This window comes from Triticum dicoccoides, chromosome 6B, assembly GCF_002162155.2.
Source record: "Triticum dicoccoides isolate Atlit2015 ecotype Zavitan chromosome 6B, WEW_v2.0, whole genome shotgun sequence".
Taxonomy (NCBI): Eukaryota; Viridiplantae; Streptophyta; class Magnoliopsida; order Poales; family Poaceae; genus Triticum; species Triticum dicoccoides.
This window is the reverse complement of record NC_041391.1, coordinates 64,213,449-64,219,804: the sequence shown is the minus strand read 5'-3', so window position 1 is coordinate 64,219,804 and position 6,356 is coordinate 64,213,449. Positions and strand designations below refer to the sequence as shown.

The following is a 6,356-nucleotide window of genomic DNA, read 5'->3' as shown; positions in this document are numbered from 1 at the left end:
ACAGAGAACAGAACATACACATTGTAACAAGTTTTCGTGAACACAAATATATCACTCTTAGTCAGAAGTAGGGTAGTACACCTCCACGGTGGCCTGAACCTGGATATCTTGGATGTGCTTTTCTTCCTGTCATTCTCCCTCCGGCGATAGATGTCCTAGGTTCCGTAGAGTCCCCGACCGAACTCACAAAGGGTTGTTGCGCACAACTAATGTCTGGTTCCTAGACATCAACGAAACACCTCAACCTAGAGACGATGTGTGCGATAAGGTAGCTGCGGAATCCATTGACGCCAACATCCTCATGTGCTCGTCGGTGACAATGAACAGCTTGTCTTTTTCGCGGATCACGTCCACCGAGTCGATCTCCAGTCCTTCGTCGTTCAGGACCAGCGCCTTCTCCGTGCCGACTTTCAGTTTCTCCCCTGAAAGAAAAGCTCATTTGTCATTGCAACAAGTGAAGATCTAGTTCATGGCGTGTCTACAGATACAGAATACTACTCTACGTGCGTACCAATGATGGTTTTGAGCTCCTCGATCGTGGTGGTGGTGGGCAGATTGATGAGCTTGCCGGCTTCGGAGCTGTGGTTTCTGACCAACGGATGGCCCTTGTAGATGCTCACCCGAGGCCAGTGCGCGCTATCCGATCTCGTGCTCGTGGTGCCGGGGAACCTCCCCTGACGAAGCTCCCTGGACGACGAGCCGGCCACCGTGACGGTGTCTGGCTTCGCCGGCGAGTCGTATATCGTTATCGGGTGGCCGACCTCCCACCTCTCCACGAGCTCGCGCAGCTCGGACACCGGCACCGTCGTCTGCCTCTGGGTGTACCCGTTGTCGTCGAGGCTGGCCCCGTTCCTGACAAGGAACCTGGCCAGGTCGGCCTGGCCCTCGGACAGCGCGACGCGCAGAGCGGTGGCGCCTTCATTGTCCTCGGAGTCGACGTCCAGGCCGTGCTTGAGCAGCTCGCGGAGCGTGTCGAGGTCCCCGCGCCGCGCGGCGAGGCACAGGAGGTCGCCGCCGGCGCGCGGGTTCGAGACACGCGCGACGTGGTACAGGCTGCTGAACACCTTGTGGTGTCGCGCCGCGATGGCCTGCCACAGCGCCGTGTTGCCTTCCGCGTCTGCCTTTTACGCCGGTAGCGAATCATTAGCAAACTTGGTTTGATGATACTGAAATGCTAGGTGTGATATGTTTGCTGTTGCTACTACCTTTGATGTTGACGTTGCACCCGTGCCTGAGAAGAGCCTGCACGCATTCTTCGTAGCCCTTTGACGCCGCGATGTGCTGCATGCCAAGAACAGGGCATAGAGATTAGCACACGCAGCGTATCGCAAAGCAAACTGTTAGAGCTGAAAATGAAGAAATGTGCGCTCTTTCTTTTTTACTCCCTCTGTCCGAAAATACTTGTCGAGGCAAAGGATGTATCTAGATATATTTTAGTTCTAGATATATCCATTTTTATGCATTTCTACGACAAGTATTTTGGGACGGAGGGAGTACTTACCAGCGCGGTTCTGCCCTTGGAGTCGCCGACGTCAGGTCCAACCCTTCCTTGAGAAGGTCCTCCAGGAAGCTGCTGTTGCCCGTGGCGGCGACCGTCAGCAGATTGCACGGGATGGTGTTGCCGCTGCCGCCCTCTCCGGCGCTCTCGCCTAGCACCTCCTTCGTGTCCTGGACGTCAATCTGATGCTGCAACACAATAATTTCTTTCTTTCAGTCACACATCACATTACTGACTGTCAATATTGTCAGACAAAAAAATATATTTTAGCAAAGTAACATGTACTCCCTCCCTCTGTAAACAAATATAAGAGCGTATATAGATTACTAAAGCAGTGATTTAAACATTCTTATATTAGTTTAAGTTTACCGAGGGAGTACTGTACTATCGATCAACCTTGAGGAAGTTCCTGATGATGAGGGCGCTTTCGTCGGGATTGCTCTCCATGACCTCCCTGAGCGTGGCCTGGTTCAGTGCCAGCAGCTGGCTCAGCGTCCTGGTCCGGAACGTGAAGGTCTGACGACGCTCGCTCAGCGCGCTCACCTCGCCGAAGATGTCCCTGGTCCCCAGCGTGCCCACCACCTCCTCGCGCTCGCCGTTGAAGTATATAATCTCCACCTCGCCGGACACGATGATGTAAACGTTGTCCGCCGCCTCGTTCTGCACGATCACGTCCTCCTTGGGTGCTATGTACTCCGGCTTGGCCTTGGTGACCAGGAGCAGCTGCGTTTCTCTGGAGATCCCCTTGAAGAGGTACACGTCGTTGAGGATGGGGAGGAAGAGGTGCTCCGAGATGCTCTTGCAGATGGACTTGGGCAGCTGGTCCATGAGCTGCTGCTGGTTCAGGCTCTCCGCCTTGAACTTGAGGCACATGTAGGCCAGCATCTGCCGCCGCAGCCGCGGCGGCAGGCGGTTCCGGCGCACGAAGTCGGACGCGTCACGAATGCTGTTCCTCTGCCAACCAGCGGAAACTTATGAGTTAATGGCGATCGAGATTCAAGAATCAAGAGTGCTTCTGTTGTGAAACTCGACAGACGTACGAACTCCATGGTGCGGCGTGTGCCCTGGAGGGCCAGGTTGGTCATGTTGCCGCTGAGGTAGGCGGCGAGGCCGAGGTTGAAGAGCATGTAGAAGATGTTGAACATCATCTCGAGGTTGTTCTGGGCGTGCAGGTCGCCATGGCCGACGGTGCTCATGGTGGTGATGTACCGGACCCAGAGGCTCTCCTGCCGAAAGTTGGGGGTCACCGCGCCGATCCACGTCTTGTCCCTGTCCGGGTACCGGTCCGCCAGCAGGTAGTAGAGGCACCCGGCGCCGTGCACGAGGAACAGAGTAACCTGAATATATGCACCATAAAGATCTCTTTCAAGTTCAACAAAGTTCAGACTACGTAGTTGGCTGCAATTGGTATTCGATGGAGCTAATTACCGCGATGAGCCGTGCGCAGCGTATCCAGAAGTAGCTGAACCTGATGTCCTTCTCTAGCCTGACGATGGAATTAGCTGAGCCATTGTTATATATATACATACATGGCATGGCTGTTGCTTAATTACCTTGGGAAGAACAGTTGGAACTTCCTGAGACGCCAGAGCCGGAGCAGGACGAGCAGGCTGTACACCATGCCTTCCCTTGCCTTTCCGTTGATGATGTAGGCCAGGCCTTGGAACGGAATTGTCGACGCCACGTCCATGATGAAAAACGTCGACAGATACCTGTGCTAGGCGTACGTAGTACCTGAAGGCTATCCTCCTCCTGTCGCGGACGAGGAGCTGCGTCCTGAGTCGATGTAGGCGACGAAGAAGGCGAGGACGATGTCGACCGTGAAGAAGATGTCGACGACCATGTCGGCCACCTCCAGGCCCCCCTTGGGTGCAGCGTCCATGAAGGCCACCTCGAACGGGTACACCCACGCTGAGTACGCCGCCAGGATCACCATGAACGTCTCCCAGCACCTAAAGCATGCGCGAGTGTAAGCGGTTGCAGTGCAGGTACCGAGGGTGGTCTCTCTCATCACTCACCTGTATCTGGAGTCGAGGGGCGAGACGATCCATTTGTCGGAGCCGGAAGCAGAGTGGTTGAGGCTTGGCGCACGAAGCTCATACATGCTCCGGCGCACGAAGTCGGACGCGTCACGAATGCTGTTCCTCTGCCAACCAGCGGAAGCAGGGTGGTCGAGACGATCCATTTGCAATTTTTGTTGAAAAAAAAACTGAGCAGGATTTGACATGCTCATCAACTAAACTTGTAATCCTTGGAGAACATAACTTGCCATGAAAAATGTTTGATGTACCATGTCTACAAATTTGACGTTCGGTCCAAGAACTAATTGTCCAGCCAAGCTAGGTAGTAGTCCGCGCTACTACCACCATCTAAAATGGCATTTTTACCTACCTCAGTTAGAAGAAGAAAAAGATAAAAAAGAGAAAAGGAGAAAAAGAAAGAGAAGAAAAAATATTCTTCTTCTTCTTCTTCTAGCTAGTCGTCGTCGTCTTCTTCTTCTAACTTGCTTCTTTCTCAATTTGTATATGTGTTGGATAAAACCATTTGCTACGTATATGTGTTGGATGATCATATCCATATGGCAGGGATATGATTTGGTATGTATATGTGTTGGTATGCTTGTCCAAAGTATTTTCATGCGCGCGCATGTGTGAATTCTGTGAAATTGAATGAATTTAAGAAAAAAACAGAAAAAATAGGGCTATACATTTTCTTTGCCGTCTGCTGGCGGACGGCAAAGAGCTTTGCCATCATTCAGCAGACGGCAAATCTGCCACGTGTCAGCTACCTGTGCAACCTGGGGCATTAGGCTGGCTATTTTGAAGCTTTGACGTGTGCTGGCAGACGGCAAAGACCATTGCATCTTTGTCGTCTGCCAGCGAAAGGCCAAGCAACCAAATAGGCCAGGGCCCAGGTGCTGCCACGTGGCACGCTATGCCGTCCGCTGGCGGACGACAAAACAACCAAATCAGAAAGCTCTTTACCGTCCGTGTTGGGGAACGCAGTAATTTCAAAAAAAATGTACGATCACGCAAGATCTATCTAGGTGATGCATAGCAACGAGAGGGGAGAGTGTGTCCACGTACCCTCGTAGACCGAAAGCGGAAGCGTTATGACAGCGCGGTTGATGTAGTTGTACGTCTTCACGATCCGACCGATCCTAGCACCGAAGATACGGCACCTCCGCGATCTGCACACGTTCAGCTCGGTGACGTCCCACAAACTCTTGATCCAGTTGAGGCCGAGGGAGAGTTTCATCAGTACGACGGCGTGGTGACGGTGATGATGAAGTTACCGGCGCAGGGCTTCGCCTACGCACTACGACAATATGACCGAGATGTGTAACTATGAAGGGGGCACCGCACACGGCTAAAACAATTGTCAACTTGTGTGTCTTTGGGGTGCCCCCTTCCCCGTATATAAAGGAGGAGAGGGGAGGCCGGCCGGCCCCTCGTAGGCGCGCCAAGGGGGGAGGAATCCTCCTCCTAGTTGGAGTAGGACTCCCCCCTTTCCTAGTCCTACTAGGAGAAGAAGGAAGGAGGGGGAGGAGAAGGAAGGAGGGGGCTGCCCCTCCCTAGTCCAATTCAGACTAGGCCCATGGGGGGCGTGCGGCCAGCCCCTGGCCGCCCCTCTCTCTCTCCCCTATAAGGCCCATTACTTCTTCGGTGGTTCCGATAACCCTTCTGGCACTCCAGTTATATCCGAAACTTCTCCGAAACACTTCCAGTGTCCGAATATTGTCGTCCAATATATCTATCTTTATGTCTCGACCATTTTGAGACTCCTCGTCATGTCTGTGATCACATCCAGGACTCCGAACAATCTTCGGTACAACATATCACATAAACTCATAATACCAATCGTCATCGAACGTTAAGCATGCGGACCCTATGGGTTCGAGAACTATGTAGACATGACCGTACAAGTCTCCGGTCAATAACCAATAGCGGAACTTGGATGCTCATATTGGTTCCTACATATTCTACGAAGATCTTTATCGGTCAAACCGCATAACAACATACGTTGTTCCCTTTGTCATCGGTATGTTACTTGCCCGAGATTCGATCGTCGGTATCTCAATACCTAGTTCAATCTCGTTACCGACAAGTCTCTTTACTCGTTCTGTAATATTTCATCTCGCAACTAGCTCACAAGTCACAATGCTTGCAAGGCTTATAGTGTTGAGTATTACCGAGAGGGCCCAGAGATACCTCTCCGAAACACGGAGTGACAAATCCTAATCTCGATCTATGCCAACCCAACAAACACCTCCGGTGACACCTGTAGAGCACCTTTATAATCACCCATTTACGTTGTGAAGTTTGGTAGCACACAAAGTGTTCCTCCGGTATTCGGGAGTTGCATAATCTCATAGTCTGAGGAACTTGTATAAGTCATGAAGAAAGCAGTAGCAATGAAACTAACACGATCATAATTGTAACACCCCCAGTGTCATGCTACAGTAACCCTCCGTGATTAAGCTAATAATTTTGCTAATCAGGAGTTGACCACCTTTGATTCAAATCTCGTTTGAAATTCCACATTGAAATCATATTCAATTGGCAAGTGAGATATGGAGTTGCACCAAAGTTGCTGCAAAATAGTTCACCATTTAGCCAAAATTCCATAACATTTAATCATTAAGGAAAACAACATCACCTAGGAGCTAAGGTGGACTATAGCAATTATTAGAATGCAATTTTAGCATTTTAAAGTGCTATTTTATTGCTGAAAAATACAAATGGATTCCTCCGGCCTCCAAACTATTTGTGGACCTGCCTAAAAATGCAAACTATTTAATAAGCTAAGCCCCACATTTTTCTTAGCTCTTTTGGTTACCCTAAATATCTCTCTTTTT

The 6,356-nt window shown here is 50.9% G+C and overlaps 1 pseudogene; it reads right to left on the bottom strand.

Moving 5' to 3' along the window:
• Window positions 1–183: 183 nt before the first annotated feature.
• On the bottom strand, window positions 184–3,683 carry LOC119320740 (annotated as a pseudogene).
• Window positions 3,684–6,356: the final 2,673 nt, after the last annotated feature.